General features: G+C 38.3%; 1 long non-coding RNA gene across 1 annotated transcript; it reads right to left on the minus strand.

Moving 5' to 3' along the window:
* Nucleotides 1-14,524: 14,524 nt before the first annotated feature.
* On the minus strand, nucleotides 14,525-17,941 carry LOC140639478 (uncharacterized). The gene is made up of 3 exons (XR_012036193.1): nucleotides 17,613-17,941; nucleotides 16,731-16,852; nucleotides 14,525-14,870 (listed from the first exon to the last, which is right to left on the minus strand). It is a non-coding gene; the product is annotated as an uncharacterized lncRNA (long non-coding RNA).
* Nucleotides 17,942-18,144: the final 203 nt, after the last annotated feature.

The following is an 18,144-nucleotide window of genomic DNA, read 5'->3' on the forward strand; positions in this document are numbered from 1 at the left end:
AAGGAACCCATAACTAAATGGTCAATTAATCTTTGACAAAGCAGGAAAGACTATCCAATGGGAAAAACACAGTCTATCCAACAAATGGTGTTGGGAAAACTGGACAACAATATGCAAAAGAATGAAACTGGACTACTTTCTTATACCATACACAAAAATAAATTCAAAATGGATTAAAGACCTAAACATGAGAAGTGAAACAATTAAAATCCCATGGGAAAACACAGGCAGTAGCCTTACTGACATTGTCCGTGTCAACTTCTTACTAGATATGTCTTCTGAGGTAAGGGAAACAAAAACAAAAATAAACTATTGGGACTTCATCAAAATAAAAAACTTCTGCACAGCAAAGAAAACCATCAACAAAACTAAAAGGCAACCTACAGAATGGGAAAAGTTATTTGCAAAAGACATATCTGATAAAGGGTTAGTATCCAAAATATATAAAGAACTTATAAAGCTCAACACCCAGAAAACAAATAATCCAATTAAAAATGGGTAGAAGACATGAATAGACATTTTTTTTTTCCAAAGAAGACATACAAATGGCCAACAGACATATGAAAAGATGTTCTACATCACTCCAACAAGGAAATACAAATCAAAACTACAATGAGCTATCACTTCATATCTGTCAGAATGGCTAAAAGCAACATCACAAGAAACAACAGGTGTTGGTGAGGATGTGGAGAAAAGTGAACCCTTTTGCACTGTTAATGGAAATGCAAAATGGTTCAGATATTAGAAAGCAGTACAGGAGTTCCTCAAAAAGTTAAAATAGAACCCCCAATGGGGCACCTGGGTGGCTCAGTAGGTTAAGTGTCTGCCTTTGGCTTGGGTCATGATATCAGGGTCTTGTGATCAAGCAGGGAGTCTGCTTGTCCCTCTCCCTCTGCCTCTCACCTGGCTTATGCTATCTCTCTCTCTCTCTCAAATAAATAAATAAAATCTTTTAAAAAAAAGGAACTACCCTACAGTTCAACAATTATACTACTACACAAAAATACAAAAATACAAAAAAAATTAAATAAATAACTAAATAAATAATAAACAAAAATACAAAAATACTGATTCAGATACATGTACCATGATAGTTATAGCAGCATCATCTCTAGTAGCTAAATTATGGAAACAGCCCAAGTGTCCATTGACTGATGAATGGATAAAGAAGATGTGATATAGATGGATAGATGATAGATGATAGATAGATAGATAGATAGATAGATAGATAGATAGATGATAGATGATATATACACACATATATGGCTCTATGACCATTAGATATGCTTTGTATTTATTTTTAATTTTTTATCCACATTCAATTAGTTGTCAAAAATTAAAAGCCAAGCTTCAGAAAAAAAAATTTTAAAGCCAGACAATTTTATAGGGAAAATGAAACAAAACAAAAGGTTTCTAGCTTCTTTTGAGAAACGAGATGATGTACCAACTATGGGTCAACATTTCTGGAGCCAAATGGCAGGGGTGATTTCTATACGGAGTGTGCCCTCTCCAATGCACCTGAGGCCCCACCATTCCTGATTTTTTATTTGACGCTGGATTCCAGAATCAGCAAATACTTTTCTCCACCTGGTCTAATCTACTAACATGTCCCTTTCTTGGTCCCTGAACTCTTTTGTGACTTTAGCCTGTAAGACAAACTTTAGTCTCTAAGATATGGGAGTATGCCATCAAGACAGATCCAGGAAATTGAAAACTTGATGTTTTACTTTTCAGCTCTGTAGTTTTATGAAAGTAAATTTAACTCTCAGTTACTACATCTGTGATTAACTTTATTTTATAAAGCTGTTTCTCTGATTACATAATATATGAAGAAAATAGCATGTGTCCTGATTCATGGGAGATGCTCCATAAGTAACCTCTATTCCTTTTCCAAAATTCCCTTATTTCAATCAGTAAATATCCTCAAAGAATCTGTTAAGTTGCTGCAATTTTCAAACTCCTTAACATTTCAGCAATGATTCTGTTCTAATTGACTGGTTCAAAAAAAAATTATCATAATAAGAATAGCCAACATTTATCAGGTACGGGTAAAAGCTTTTTTAAACACAGAAACACTTTTCAAATATTAAACTATGTACTTTGCACCTATTTTTTTTTATTTCCCTGATATTCTCGCATTGCAGTGGGGAAGGTTGTTGCAGGGGGAGTTGAATCAATTGAAAGTTTGCTTAAAGAAAAAGTCTTATAAATAAATATATTACAGATCTGTGCTTGAATATTACAAAGGTATGCTGATTATCATCTAATAGATAATCATTCAGAAATACCAGCTCAAGAGCTTGATACCTGACTGGTCTATCATCACATTTAGAGCTCAATTTCTTAGCCTCAACAGGTGCTAACACAAAGAGGTGTCACATATCCAATACTCACTTGCTAATGGCCAAGCTGTCATTGTTTTAGCTTCTCTGTTGTAAGCATATTTCTCTCATGGCCTTTCTTTGGTCAGTGCTTCTTTACACTGAGAACATTACCTGCACAGCACACCTGTTTCTGCCAGGAGACAGGTGGCTGAAAAAGGCAAATGGGCTTAGTTCCTATGACATTTTGTTACACAATGAATAATGCAAACAAAATCCTTTATGGCTCATGAAGTCTTGCTAATAAGGCAGATGTCCTCTGTGTGGTTCCTTGGGGCCTAAAATGCAAATATTGATGTGCTGATAGTCACTGGACCCTAGTTTCCGTAATTGTTTCTATCTTCATTATCCTCTATTATTCCCCATAAGAAATCCATTCTCAGCTAAGAAATCTGATGCACAGACTACAACTGATATCAAAGGTTTAATGGCCTCGCCATCAATAAATTGAATTAAATCTCTCTTTAGCACTAATGATCCTTCCGACAGGGCAACACATAATAAGACCATGGTAATAGAACATTCGGTGATGATTCTTATACACTGAAATTCAACATTGTGGCTAATTGGTCATTGCCATCTATTTTTTTAGGCATATTAGTTATGTCTTCTCATAAATAACCCAATTCTAGCTCACTTGCTTCAAGAGAAAGTCTTTATTGGCAATAGGACACATCATTAAACTATACAATAGGGCACCATCTTTCAGCTTAGACAATGCTAAGGAGCATATTGTGCCAAATGGGTCTAATAAAAAAAGTAGCCAAGTTCCCACTTGGTGACATTAAACACAAACAATAAGTTCTGATCATGCAAATATCCACATTCTTGTCTTTTGCCCATCTTAATTATAAGCATTTTTCTTTTTGCTTTTGCTTTTATTTTCCCTTAATTTTCCAGAGGTTTCTTAAATTATGTCCTTGTAAAACTATGACTGTCTCCTCAGTCTATTATTTAATAATTGTATATAACTTATTTGTATAATGAAAAAATAGCAGGAAAAAGTAACTGGAAGTAGAAATTGAAAAGTTGTGTTCCAGGAATGATATGTAAGTTTGCTGCCATCTATAGGCTGGCAGTGTTTGTGGCCGAAATGAATCGTGAAGACCAGGCTCACCTACACTGTTAATATAAGATTAGATGTTTCCTGACAATTAAAAATCCCCAGAGTTTTAAGAAAATGTCTGGTCAACATCACTTTGCTTAATTTCTCCCTACATCATAGTGGAGATTTTTACTTGGTATGAAGACATATGAGTCGAAAGTGAAATAGATATGAGTCAAAATTACAAGTTTAAAGTAATATTAGGATAAGTAATTCTTTTAACAAAATGTGTGTTTTCAGTTAGTTGATTGTTTAAGTTTTTTTTAAATAAAAGCAAGATGGAAATTAAATATCAGGGTATATTTATGGCATTCACTTGAGATAAATTTGGAAGCCATATATAACTTATCCTTGGCTATTCTATATTCTCTAGCTAGTAATAAAATTTTCTTATTTTCTTATATACCATCTTTTTTCCCTAAAAATCTGAGTCATTCTTAGTATTTACAACCACAAAATAAAAGGTGAATTTTCAAAACACTCCTTTGAAATAGTGTGCGTGCGTTTGTTCAGAGATTTTTCTTTTTGCCATAAATATCCAAACCTCTGTGAATTGGGATTTTCATACAAGCTCTGGCCTATAAAGGTTTTTTTTTTTTTTTTTTTTTTTTTTCAAAATACTCTTCCTTCATCTTTCTTCTGCTTCTGGACTTAAGAACCAGTGTGGGACCCTGTGCAGAGCCCCCAGGTGCAGTGCCTGGGGGAAAGAAGGACAACTTGGCCAAGGCCCAGATAGCATTTCTTCAAACACGCAGAATGCAACGTAACTTGGACAAGGCAGTGCTACAGGCTCTGCTAGAGGCTTGCTGAGGGGACCAGCAGCAGTTGCTACCACAGGTGGCATCCCAGAGGAAAAACACAAATCAGTTGCTAATCATTCTATTTCGCTCCTGCTGTTAACATATGTTGTCTGGAAGTCTCTCTCAGCACTGTCTTACAGCCGCGGATTGGAAATGCATGTGTTTAAAGCTTATCTCCTTAGCTAGGTTGTCAACCACTACTTAAGGATAGTGGCGTTGTACTTTTTTTTTTTTTTTTTTTTTTACAATGCCTTGAGTTTATTAAAAATAATAAGTGGTTATTAAATAGTAACAAAAACTGAGAAGCTGAAAATCAAATCGCTGTTATGAATTAAAATTGGACAGTGACACTTAGACACATGAGAGAACCAGAAATGAGTTCTCTCCATCCATCTCCTTCAGCCTGTGCAAAAGTAGAAATTTTTCCTACTCTTGCCAATTAAGAGGCTGTATCTATCCAATTCTTATTATTTTTATCTTAATGAATCCTCTTTAAGTCATTTTCCCCAGGAATTTAGAACTTGCCTTATTCCAGTGGAATGATAGTAACAAAAATTACTAATATTGTCAGTTTATGATATTCCCAGGACTGTGATTAGTTCTAAAGACACTAGAATGGGTACCTGGAAGCATACTTTACTCCATCCAATTCAGTCTGCATATATTTCATGTATGAGTGTTGCTAAATCCCAGAGTCAAGCTGTGTCTTTGACTCTTGTGCCTGATTCTATCCTTTATGATGCCATCCTAGAAAGACCATGAGCCAAGAGGTCAGAAGATCTGGTTCTAGTGTTGGTTCTTCCACTTACTAAACATGGAAAGAGTAAATTATTTACTTTTGGGTGCCTGGGTGGTTCAGTTGGTTAAGTGTCTGACTCCTGATTTCGTCTCAGGTCATGACCTCAGGGTCCTGGGATCCAGCCCTGAAGTGGGCTCCCTGCTCAGTGGGAAGTCTGCTTGAGGATTCACCCTCTCCCTCTACCCTTCCCCCATCTCATTCCAATAAAGAAATAAACCTTTAAAAAAAATCACTTACTCTCATTAAGGCTGTTTCCCAGTATATATAAAGGAGCTAATACTTTTTAAATGCTCTTTAAAATGTGTTCATGTATGTGAAAGTCATGTGTATACTATAAATTCCCATGGAAACACGTAAGTGTCAACAGTTATTATTGCTGCCAAATGAATACTGGAGAGGAGTGAAGAGTGCCACTCATTCTTCCAGGGCCAGCCAAACGTCCCATTTCCAAGAGTCTTCCTGGACTGTATTCACCTAAGTCAGTACTGGCGGCACTGGAACTCATTTACTGTCTGTCTTGTCTTTAATATTCCCTGATTTGTTTCAAATACACTAGCTTTCCCTGACTTGCTTATTGAGGTCAAGGAATCTAAGAAAGCACTTCTGCTCTGTCATGTTCATATATACCATACTTAATGGTAAATCCGGTATAGGGGTAAGTATATGTGCACAACCTTACAAGAAATCCATGGTCCATATCACATCCTCCCATGCTGCTTCAAAATCCTGTGGTTCCACCTTTTACTCCAACTATGGCTGCAGAAACCAGTTTCTCACAGACTGCCAAAGTCTGAAGGTACAAATTTGCCTGAAGCCAGAGAAGTAGCTCTTACCTGCTGCCCTGGGCTTCTCTTATACCTTGGCAGCACACACACACACTCACAAGCGTGTGCACTAGGGGATAGAACTCAATGTTCAGGGAGCTGTTTCTAACCAACATAGTGAGACCAAGAAGAGAAGTGTTTCCCCCTTTCATTCCTGGGGAATGTTCTGAACTGCATTTCCGAAGGCTTCTTAGAAGGACCAAGCAGCTTCAGGTCCCAGTAGCCCATGGGAGTGCCCTGGTGATGGATACCACCTTCCTTTGCCCTTTTCCCCTTCTGTGTTTTACTCCCACAATTCAGTATTTCTGCCATCTAAGATTATATTCCCAAACAAACTACCCAAGTGTTAGCTTCTTTTTCAGGCTTTGTTTTCAGGGAATCCTAGCTAAGAGACCATCTCTAAAACTTAAGGAAGAATTTGGTGTCAGAATGTCTTAGACCCTGGGGAGCCTGGTGTCTTAGTCAATTCAGCCTCCGCCTCTTGATTTCAGCTCAGGGTTGTGGGATCCAGCCCCCACCCTGCCATTGAGCCCCACACTGGGGTCTGTGCTCAGCATGAAGTCTGCTTAAGATTCTCTCTCTCCCTCTCTCTGCCCCTCCTCCTGCTCACACTCTCTCAAATTAATAAATAAAATCTGTAAAAAAATAAATAAATAATGTTGGGGCTCCTGGGTGACTCAGTCATTGAGCATCTGCCTTTGGCTCAGGTCGTGATCCCAGGGTCCGGGACTTGAGTCCCTCCCACATCAGTTCCTTGGGGGGAGCCTGCTTCTCCCTCTGCCTGTCTCTGCCTCTCTCTGTGTGTCTCTCATGAATAAATAAATAAAATATTTTTTAAAAAATTTCTTAAAAATTAAAAAAAGAATGTCTTAGACCTTAGTGAAGTTTATTAAACCTTCTTTTTCTCTGTTTCATGCCTTTAAATTCTGATGCTGAGTCTGTGTCATATTATAGAGTGAATACATGATTGTCAGAGAAATTAAGACCAGGTTTACAATATCTAGACAGGTTAGGTACTCTCTTCAGGCTTAAATTGCACTAAAATCATAGACCTGACCCTAAAAAATCAGATTTGGGACAGACGTCTCTGGTTGGTGTCCCCGGACCTTCTGAACTCAGTCCACTGACATAGCATGAAATGATGGCATATATCTCATTCCACTGTAGGAACATGTGTTTTGCCTTTACAAGAATTGAATAGTCATCTGTTAAAAGAAAAAAAAAAAAGACTCAGTAAAACTTGGAAATATTCAACTGTTTACACACCTCATCACATCCTCTCTCACAAAATAAAGATAATCTGTGCCTATCATGGGACTAATTCCATGAGGACTTTGGTGAAATGAATCATAACTCCTAGTTTGGGTTTCACATTCGGACCCCACATCAGTGCAGCTTCCAGAATGTCCCCCAATGTTTACTGCAGCCTAAGAGACAACCTCCAGTAGCTGATGCCTTCCTCAATATGACTTGTAATAATAACAATGGTAATAACATGGATAACCAAAATTTGCCATGTGTGAGGAACTTACATTTTGCATAATTAAGAAAACATCAATCTGAAAAGGCTACCAAATGTATGATTCCCACTGTAAGACATTCAGAAAAAGGCAAAATTATGGAGATTAAAAAGATCAGGTGGTGGGGGAAGACAAATAGGTGGATCATAGAGAATTTTTAGGGCGTGAAACAACTCTGTATGATACTGTGATGGTGGATACATGTCATTTGTGCAAACCCATAGAATATACGACACAAAGAGTGAATCCTAACATAAACTGTAGACTTTGGGTGATGATGATGTGTCAGTGTAGGTCCATCAGTTATAACATAGGTACCATTCTGGTGAGGGATGCTGATAAGGAGGAGGCTGTGTATGTGTGGGGACAAGGAGAATATGGGAAATCTCTGTCCTTTCCTCTCAGTTATGCTGTGAACTTAAAACTGCTCTAAAAAAATTAAGTCTTTATAAAATATCTTCAAAAATTAAAAACAAAACATATAAGTCAGCTATCATTGACTCCCTACTCCCTTTGTCACCATTACCACCAATGAGAGAATAAGGCACTGCACTTCTGAATTCATGAACAGCAACCCCAAAGTCATCAAAATGGAAATTGCCAAGTCAGGATTTGAACCCAGTTTTTTTTTTTTTAATATATATTAATGACACCCTGTAGGTAAGGGATGAAAATATTTCTTCCTTCGCATATACTCCTCTTTCTACCCTTGAGAAGGGAACAGAGACCAGCCTAAATATGTTTTTCATGCAGCCAAACAGTCTTCCAAATGATCAGATACCATTTTTCTTCCAACATTCCTTACGGTCCTTAAGTCCTGGACATCAAGAATTGGTTAAGCACTGCTTGCTATTGAGTGGTTGGTAGAGGTGGGAGTAGAGGGGTTGTATTCTAATTCCCCTCCTGTCACTCTTCTTTCCCTTGAATGGTGATATTGTTTGTCAAAAAGTGTGTCACCTCCGGAGTGGAGTTTTGCTAAGATTTGATCCGTTTTGTTAGCAGACCAGGCAGTCTCTCTGGATCCCACACAGTACAGGCTCCGCTTGGAACTCAGCTATCCTCTGAGCCCAGCTGGCAGGCCCCTGTAGGTTACCATAGCAACAGCACACAGGCCATGGCCTCCTCCCCAAGAAGCTGTCAATCACAGTGGGAGAGGAGATTGAGTTTAAGTGACAGCATGTGGTCATCCACCCATATTTAGATATGAGTTAAATAGCTCAGTAGCCAAAGACAAATGAATTTCCACCCTTCCTCCACCCTTTGCTCAGACTGTGAAGAAAAATCTCATGTTTTATACCAGTGGCTTTTCCAACTTTACATAATGTACATAAGAATCACCATTGATGTTTATTTAAAATGAAGTTTCCCCAGCCATATCCCAAGTGATTTTTACTCGGAGCATCTAGAATGAAGTCCTAGAAATTTGCATATTAAAACGTGAGCCTGACACAGATGGTTTGAAAACTACTTATGGGAAACACTGATTTATAAAAGTCTTCCTGGAGACCCTAACTCTTAAGATAGTTGTTATGAGCTGAACTGTGTCTCCCAGAATTCGTATGTTGATTCCTAACTGCCCAGTACCTCAGAATGTGATGTATATAGAGCCTTTAAAGAGGTGGTTAAGTTAAAATAAAGCCCTTAATCCAATTGACTGATGTCCTTCTAAGAAAATGAGATTAGGGTACACAAAGAGACATGGAGGATCTTGGCTGGGGTGGGGAGGAAAGATTCTGTGAAGAGAGTGCCAGAAGGTGGTCACCTGCACACCAAGAAAAGAGGCCCCAGAAGAAACCAAACCTGCTGACACTCGGATTTTACAATGTTAGCCTCCAGACTATGAGAAAATAACTTTTGAATATGGCATCCAGTCTGTGGTGTTTGGCTATGGCAGCCCTCGCAAACCAAAACAGCATTATGTATACAAAACAAGCTCCAAAAACAGCAAATATAGCAAAATGTTTATTACTAGAGGCTAGCATAGCAGTCGATATTTTTGTTTTGTGCCCTTCCTATATGGCCAGTACAGACCTATTGACCCAAAAGTCTAAGAATGATTTCAAAAAAGCATGGCATGAATTATACAATCTTGTAACATAAAATAAAAGAGGCTGAATGCCAGAGAAATTGTGTTTACATGATGAGTTAGATGGTGCATGTCATTTGCGGGAGCTGAGAAGAGATTCAAGACTTCTCTGGAATATTCATGGAAGAGCTGTGGGGATAGCAGGCTTTAGGTAAAATTCCAAATGGAGACAGATGTGGCTGCCCAGTCAATAGAGTGAAGTGTAGAAGTGATGGCTTGGCACTGATCAGGGTCGAGTTCCAGGAAAAGTCTCATATCACACGACATAATTATATTCTCAGCCCTTTGCTGGCCTATTCTACATTTTGTTTAGTGACACAGGAAGACTCAGATAAGGTGAGCTGATCCATAGGACAGATGTTAGTTACAGGTAATCAGGATGATAAAATGAATATAAATTCTTCCTTTTTCCACTAAAAATATTACTGGGAAGTTGCTCTCTAAGAAATTTTAGCCAGTAATCTCTTTGTCTTTTTCACGATACTAAGCATATGGTAAATAAAATGTGTCAGTCCATTCATTTGCTACCCAAAACTATGCGAACATTAGAAGCATACAACCTAGAAATGGCTGAAGAGGACTATAGTCATTCACTGGTTTTGCCCGATCCACCATGTGCAGTAAAACTTGTTTGTTGGTTTGGTTTTAATAGGCAAATGTATGCACCTTGATTAATATTTCCTAATGCATTTAATGAATTTGCAGATGAACTAAATAGTGAGATGTCATATGTCAGGTAGGGTTAAAATGTCTGCTATTAAAAAACATTGCGTGAAAACTCAGTGGCTTGACTCCATAGACGTTTATTTTTTCTGTCATGTAGTCTACTTGTGCAGGTAATCTTGGTCAATGGGGCTGTTCTCCAGATGATCCTTTGATGATGTCAATTCGTCCTTTCTGTGCCTCCCTCTCAGTCTCCAAGAACCTCAATATTCTTTGCATCCCGCCAGGGGAAGGACTTGCAACATGGAGAAAGCATATCTAGCTCATAAATATATTGGCATGGAAATGAAACACATCACCCTCTCTCATGCTCCACAGATAAGAACCAAACACTTGGCCTCATGTCAGTGCAAGGCAGGCTGGGAAACATTCCTGATAATGTGGCCACTTTCCAGCAAAAACTATGAAAACAGGAGCACAAATTTTGATGTACAACTGTCTTTGTCATGAATTTCAACTTAATCCTTCAACCAGGATAGTGAATTTTGATCTCAGTGATTCAGATCCCATAAGAAAAATAAAAAAAAAAACAACCAAGAAGAAAATATAAAAAATGCAAATTGTAATCATTTTAGGACTGGAAAGCTATTTTCATCATGGGAAAATCATGTGAATTTACATAGGGGGTCTTGTCCTTTTTGATGACAGGCGATTTTTTTTCTTTCTGAAACGTGATTTCTCTTGAATAATAAACAGAGTCTAGAGGTTAATAGTTGTATAAGAGCAGAGTACTTGGAAAAGTTGTTGCCATGACAATGTAATTCACATTATTAATAACTTTTATTTATTTCATCTCTTTCCAAAAAGGTGAAATTTAAGAAAAGTTTAAAATAACCTCTAAAATGCCAGAAAACTAGATTTTCATTAGGATCATACGTAGTAATATTTCCACCATGTGAAAATGATTAGAAATAAAGGAAATAAAATTTCCCTATACTCAGCTTAGATGCACACTAATTTTATTTCAGCCCAAATACCCTGCTTTTAACCTTGAGCAATGTACCCGTACATGTGTGTAGAATAGTAGTTCATATTTAGGTCGCTCTCTATATATCAAATATATTAAGTATGTGTATTGTGGGTGTTATTTCGAATACAGAAGAGTAAAGTGAAATAAAGTAGCAGTAATGGCAGCATTCAGAATGCTGAAAATGGGTGCAATTTAATACAGAACATTGGGAGAAGTGTTAGTTTCAGGTGAGATAGCCTAATAAAATATTCCTAGGTACAAAATCACAGTATTATTTTTTAATATTTATTTAGAGAGGGAAGAGGGGTTGGGAGGCGCAGAGGGAGGGAGAGAATCTTAAGCAGACTCCACACTGGGTATGAAGCTGTACGAATGGCTGGTTCTCATGACCCTGGGATCATGACCTGAGCTGCAGTCAAGTCTGACATTTAATGAACTGAGCCACTTAGGCACCCCTGTAGTAATTTTGTTCCATATGGTTGCTCCAGAATGCTAAGGGGATTGCAATTCCTACTACTTACTTGAAAAAAGAAGAAAGAAAGAGAAAGAAAGAAAGAAAGAAAGAAAGAAAGAAAGAAAGAAAGAAAGAAAGAAAGAAAGTTAGATTTCTCAACAGTGTATTAATGCTCTCAGACATAAAATCTCCTTTTGCTGCCTACCATTCCCTCTGTAGTTCATTAACATTAGAATGTTAATACAGAGCATATGAATGATTTCTTCTTTCAAATGTTTAGGGTTTAGCACCTTAAGCAAAGTTAGTTTTGTGCTTCTTTTTGTATCCTAGCACCAAGATTTCCCATAGCTCGCACTCACCAATATGGCTTCTCACCTTCCAAGAGAAGATAGGGAATCTGTGGGGGTTTCCCAATCTCATTTTTAATGGAACCCTGTTTTCCAGACATCTGATAAGATTAATGCCCCATTAAACATTCTCTGGGAAATGCTAAATCAAACTCTCACATAGACTCTTAGGGACCTCTTTAATAGATACAACCCCTAGCAACCCATAAATCCTTTTCTCTGTTTTTAGCCTGAGCCCTACTTTTAATATTTAGCTGTTTTTTACCCAATTCCTTTTTAACTATGGTTCTCATATTTTATGTCAGTGACTTTTCTTCATAGAAACTGGTTGGCTAAAACACACTTTGTCCCATATAAAAAAAGAATCTTTGCTAAGATAGAACAGCAGAGAACATGACCTACTTGGTTCCTGGTATCATCATGACTCCTTTATTTCAATGATTAGAAGTTTGAAAGGCAAGACATTATCCTTCCAGTGACAATTGCACAGAATTTAGACTAGGAGTTCTCTGATATTCAGTCCAAAATTAGGGAAAAAAGAACATTACATACATAACATAGAAAGTGGTCCTTCTCAGCAATCCTTTATTTTAATAGTTAATTTTTTAGATCACGTTAGACTTACAGGAGAGTTTCAAAAATAGTACAGAGAATTTCATGTGCTTGACATTCACTTTCCTTATGTTAATATTTTACAAAACCATAGAATTTTTATCCAAGCTAAGAAATTAACTTAGGACAATGCTGTCAACTAAAGCACAATTAGGGCAGTTAGGGCAACTAAAGCAATTAGGGTTCCACCAGTGTTTCCACTCATATTCTGCTTTTTGTTTCAGGATCCAATCCAAGACCCACACCATAGTGACTTGTTACATCCCTTGTAACCTGTGACAAATCCTCAGTCTTTCCTTGTCTTTTATGACCTTGACACTTTTGAAGAACCGTGATCAAGTTATTTTGTGGAATGTCCCTCGATTTGGGCTCATCTGATGTTTTCTCATTATTTGGTTGAGGTTATACTTTATTTTGTTAAAAGACATATTTATTTATTAGCGAGATAGAAAGAAAGAGAAAAAGAAAAAGAGAGTAGGGGAGGAGCAGAGGAAGAAAATCTCAAGTAGACTCCCCACTGAGTATGGATCCTGACATGGGGCTTGGTCTCACTATGCATAAGGTCGTGACCCATGAGATCATGACCTGAGCAGGAACCTAGACCCGAACACTTAATGCCTGAGCTGCCCAGGTGCTCTGAGGTAATACCCTGTTGAAAGGATACCACAGAAGTGATGTGCCTTTCTCAGTGCATTATAACAAGGAATTAACAATGTTGATTGTAGTTGCAATGCTGCCAATCTTAATTACTTGGTGAAGATGGAGTCTGCTGGAATTCTCCATTGTAAATTAATTTTCCCTTGTAGTTACTAAACATTTTGGAGGAAATACTTGGTGACCGTGCAAATATTCCTTTTTCTACTTAAGCTTTTGCTTACTCATTTCAGTGGCCATTGGTAAGTCTTGGCTGTGGAGATTATTACTATGGCATTCTAATAGTGTTTTTCTAATTTCTTCAAACTTACTGTAGTTATTCATTGAAATTCTTCTGTGAGAAAGAGTTGTTGTTCTCCTTCATTTATTTCTTCAGTTATTAATTTATAGTATGAATTCATGGATATTTAATTCTTTGGGTTATAATTCAATGCTATAGTTATTTATTGTGTTGTGCAAGTTGTTCCCAGCAGAAGCTTTTAATAAGCACTAATTAAAAACAATTATGTCATCCTTTATAGAGTGTTTTAGAGCTCTGCATATATGATGGACCAAATCCAGTGAAGTGGGTGGTAGGGAAGAAATTATTTGTCCTGGAAGCCCTTCCTCTGCTTTGGTTGAATTGTATGCATACCATGGAGACAATTATATGAATATTGGTATGGTGTTCTGTGCTCTATCCTGACCCTATTGATCTATGGAGCCAGATGAACTGACCCCTCTTCAAAGTCATTATCAACAGTTGCTGTTCCATGTGCATATGAACACTTGGCTTAAACATTGGTCGTTGTTGATTGCTAGTTATCTAGTAGATGACTAAAGGGTCTCTTCTCTGGATGCAGCAGTTGTCTTTCTTCATGCAGTTATGTAACCTATCTAGCAAATTTATTGGACATAGTCTTAAGGACAAATTGCCTTTACTTACTCGTCTCAAATACCTTCTCCTATCCATCAAAGAGAACTAGAGTCCCATTTACACAAGAAAGACTTTTCCTTGAGCATCAAGTAATTGTGTGTCCTCAAACATGCATTTCCATTTAATGTTAGAGCTGGGAATCATCAAGGCAAACAGAAATTTAGCTAATTCCATTGAAGCAGATTTTTTTATATAAATTTATTTTTTATTGGTTTTCAATTTGCCAACATATAGAATAACACCCAGTGCTCATCCCGTCAAGTGCCCCCCTCAGTGCCTGTCACCCAGTCACCCCCAACCCCCGCCCTCCTCCCCTTCCACCACCCCTAGTTCGTTTCCCAGAGTTAGGAGTCTTTCATGTTCTGTCTCCCTTTCTGATATTTCCCACTCATTTTTTCTCCTTTCCCCTTTATTCCCTTTCACTATTTTTTATATTCCCCAAATGAATGAGACCATATAATGTTTGTCCTTCTCCGATTGACTTATTTCACTCAGCATAATACCGTCCAGTTCCATCCATGTCGAAGCAAATGGTGGGTATTTGTCGTTTCTAATGGCTGAGCAGATTTTTGAGGAGGGATGTTTTTGACTAATGCTGTAAATCTAGGGAGGGAGAATCAGTTTCCTTTCTTCTTTGTTTTTCTTTTTATTATTAAGAGTTTCAGATAATTGTCCACTCCTATAGATGGGAGAAATACAGAAAGGTGACTCCTCAGAAACTCTGTGTAACTTTATAAAAAAAAAAAAAAAAAAAAAAGCTTGACCAGTTACTCTGCTGTAGCAGGAGTAATCATAAATGCAGAGCAATAGTCTGACCACTTTACTTTACCACTTTTGGTATTAATTCATCTAATCCCCTAGCAACTCATGATACATTTCATTTTACAGATGAGGAAATAGAGATCAAAATGCTAAGCAAATTGCCTATGGTCATACAGGTATGAATAGTGGGTGGACATAGCTTTGAGCTTGGGGGTCTGACATCTTAAACTACTGATCACATAATAAGTCTCAACTCTGAATTTTACCAGCTGTGCAACTTTGGACAAATTTCTTTTCTGAACCTATTATGTGATTTGTGATGAGGATAGTAATGTCTATTTTTCAGAGTCCTACCAAGGATTGGATAATGTATGTGAAAGGTTTAGTCTGTTAACCACCACATTGTAGACAATAAATTCTGTATCATTTAGAATATGTACTCTTAATCACTAACATACTTCTTAATTGACTCTATTTGTTGTATTTTTCCCTTGATTATTCTGTCTTGTATTTCCTTGGCTTCTCCCTCCTCCCACAAACACTGCCATTTCTTAAAATTGGTAGTAACTGTTATTTTATTAAGAAATAAAAGGGGGAAGAGGAAAAGAAGAAGAGTTCACTTTCTCATTTTTTATGTAGCACTTGACAAATGTCTGTGCTAAGTGAATGTATATACAGATATATTTCCATTCATTTAAACTTTTTAAAAAAAGATTTTATTTATTCATTTGACAGAGAGAGAGAGAGAGAGCACAAGCAGGGGGAGAGGCAGAGAGAGATGGAGAAGCAGGCTTTACACTGAGCAGGGAGCCCGATGGGTCGGGGCTCGATCCCAGGACTCTGAGATCATGACTTGATCCAAGGGCAGACAGATGTTTAACCAACTGAGCCATCCAGGTCCCCCACTCATTTAATCTTTATAAAATTCCTAAGAGTTTAATACTATTATTATTGTAAATTGACAATAAAGATAAGTAACTATTAGACACTAGCTAGTCAGTAGTAGAACTGGACTTTTAACTGGCTTTAAAGTCTAAGGAAATCTGGCTCTAAAGTCTCTGCTACTAACCACAAAGATCTGGTCACCTTAGCTGGGAATTTTCATATTCAGTCTCTGTTTTTCATAAGAACTACCTTTGTGATCGTTATGGGTTATGGGTTAGAGGACTGGCCATCAATGTGACTCTTTCTTGCCAATTTAGAGTCCAGTTGGTTTACTCATCCAGCCCTTCCTTTAGCATTTACTGAGAATGTTCCCTGCATCAGGTCCTGTGCCGAATGCTGGGGGAGGGAAGGCTCGGGAAGAGAATACAAAATCAAGTAAGTCAAGATCCTGATCTTTAAAGAGGGAGACTAACAATTTTTTAAAACCATTCCAACTGCTGCTCTTGAAAAATTCTTTGAGGTGTGTGTGGAGAATGCTGTGAGGAGGTAACCTACCGTGAAGCAGGAAGTAGGGAGGCCTTCGTGGAGAAGGTCAGGTGTCGTTTGAGTACCGCAGGCTGAACAGAGAAGAGTCAGCCTGTGTAGAGGCAGGAGTAGCAAGTCACTCAAAGCACAAAATTTCCTGGCATATTAAGGGAACTGTGGGAAGTTGGAAGTGGCTGGAGTTAAAAGTACCTAGTAAAAGAAGGTAGCAATGAGGGGAAGAGAGAACAAGGGAAAATAAAGCTAGAGAAGCAGACAGGGTTCGGCAGATCTCAAAGAGCCATATCCTAGAATTTGGATTTTGTCTCCTTCGGTGACTAGGAGCCACTGCTGGTCACAGGAGACATACCCGATAGAAACAGGCCTGGAGCGGGTGTCAGCACACACATTGGCTTTGAGTCTGGCTTGGCCATTAGCCTGCTCTGGGACATGGGGTGGAGCACTGCTCCTTTCTGGACTTCAGTTACCCATCTGCAAAGTGAAGGCCAAGGCTCATATTATTTCTAGAATCCCTTCCAGCTCTAAAAGAGTATCTATTTCCACAATTATCCCATTTGTGGTCTTTGTATAGGAAGTGGTCTAAAACAGACTGGGAAATAAAAAGCACCACTGATTCCCCTACCAAAGATGCCAGGAATTATCTGAGGTAATTGGTAGCATCCGTCACAGAGCATCAGCATGAGTGCTCCAGGGCATGGGTTCTGCTCTTGCTACCCGGGCCAGAACACCTCAGTTCTGACCAAGATTTAGCCCTTGCATTTCTGCAAATTGTTATCCTAATGCCTATGGGCTTTAACTTTCATCGCAGCAAGCCACTCTATCATGAGGCTATTTGGCCCAAGGTACCTTAATTCTTGGAGCAAGATTTTTATTTAGCCCTCGAGGTTCTCATGGGAAGAGGGAAAGACAGAGCTGCCCTGTGTTTGGATGCCTAACACAGTCTTTAAAGCTAGAGAAGGAAAAAAAAAAACCCAAAAAACTTGTCACACTGTATTTGTGTATATGTTTGTGCAGCAGCTATTATCACTTCTGCGCTGAAATGCCCTCATGCAACATATGTGATCAACAAATATTTGTTTTGCATTTGTTTTGCAATCAGAAAATATTCAATAAACCATTTTAGAGGACACACACACTTGACACACACACACACACACACACAGGTTTGAGGCTAGATATAAAACTTCCTCTTTCCCAGGGAAAAGACGTTAACTGAAATGTATCCCCCTACCTGCAGCTCCTGGGCTGGATACTGTTTTCTCTGAGGTCATGTACAAGGAGGGCATCTGTGAATCAAAACGTGTGTGAGACTTCCGTTGGTCTTTTCACTCTCTGTTCTGCTGGTGGAAAAAATCTGCCAGAAAGTGCGAAACTATTAGAGAATGCCAAGAAAAATTTCTTTCCGTTCAGTTCCCGTGAATTTGAGAGCAATCATTGAGAAGGTCTCCCTCCTTGGGACACCAGATTCACAGAACAGAGGTCGGAGGTGAGCCTCCATGTGCAGTCAGTTCCGAATACCCAGGCCCCAGCATCCTGGCCAGCCAGCCTGAGCTGTTCTGATGGCCTCTTTGGGGAAAGCACAAGGACTCTGATATCACCTCTCCTATTTCACTCACTGAGCACATGAGAGTACTTTCCTGGTTATTCTACTGTTTCGGTAACTGTGGTCATTTTTTTTTTTTTTTTAATGTCTTAGTTTCCCCTTAAATCCTCCACGTGACTTCCTGCACTGGCAGTGACGGAGACCTGTATCCACAAAGTTC

Source organism: Canis lupus, chromosome 9 (assembly GCF_048164855.1).
Source record: "Canis lupus baileyi chromosome 9, mCanLup2.hap1, whole genome shotgun sequence".
NCBI lineage: Eukaryota > Metazoa > Chordata > Mammalia > Carnivora > Canidae > Canis > Canis lupus.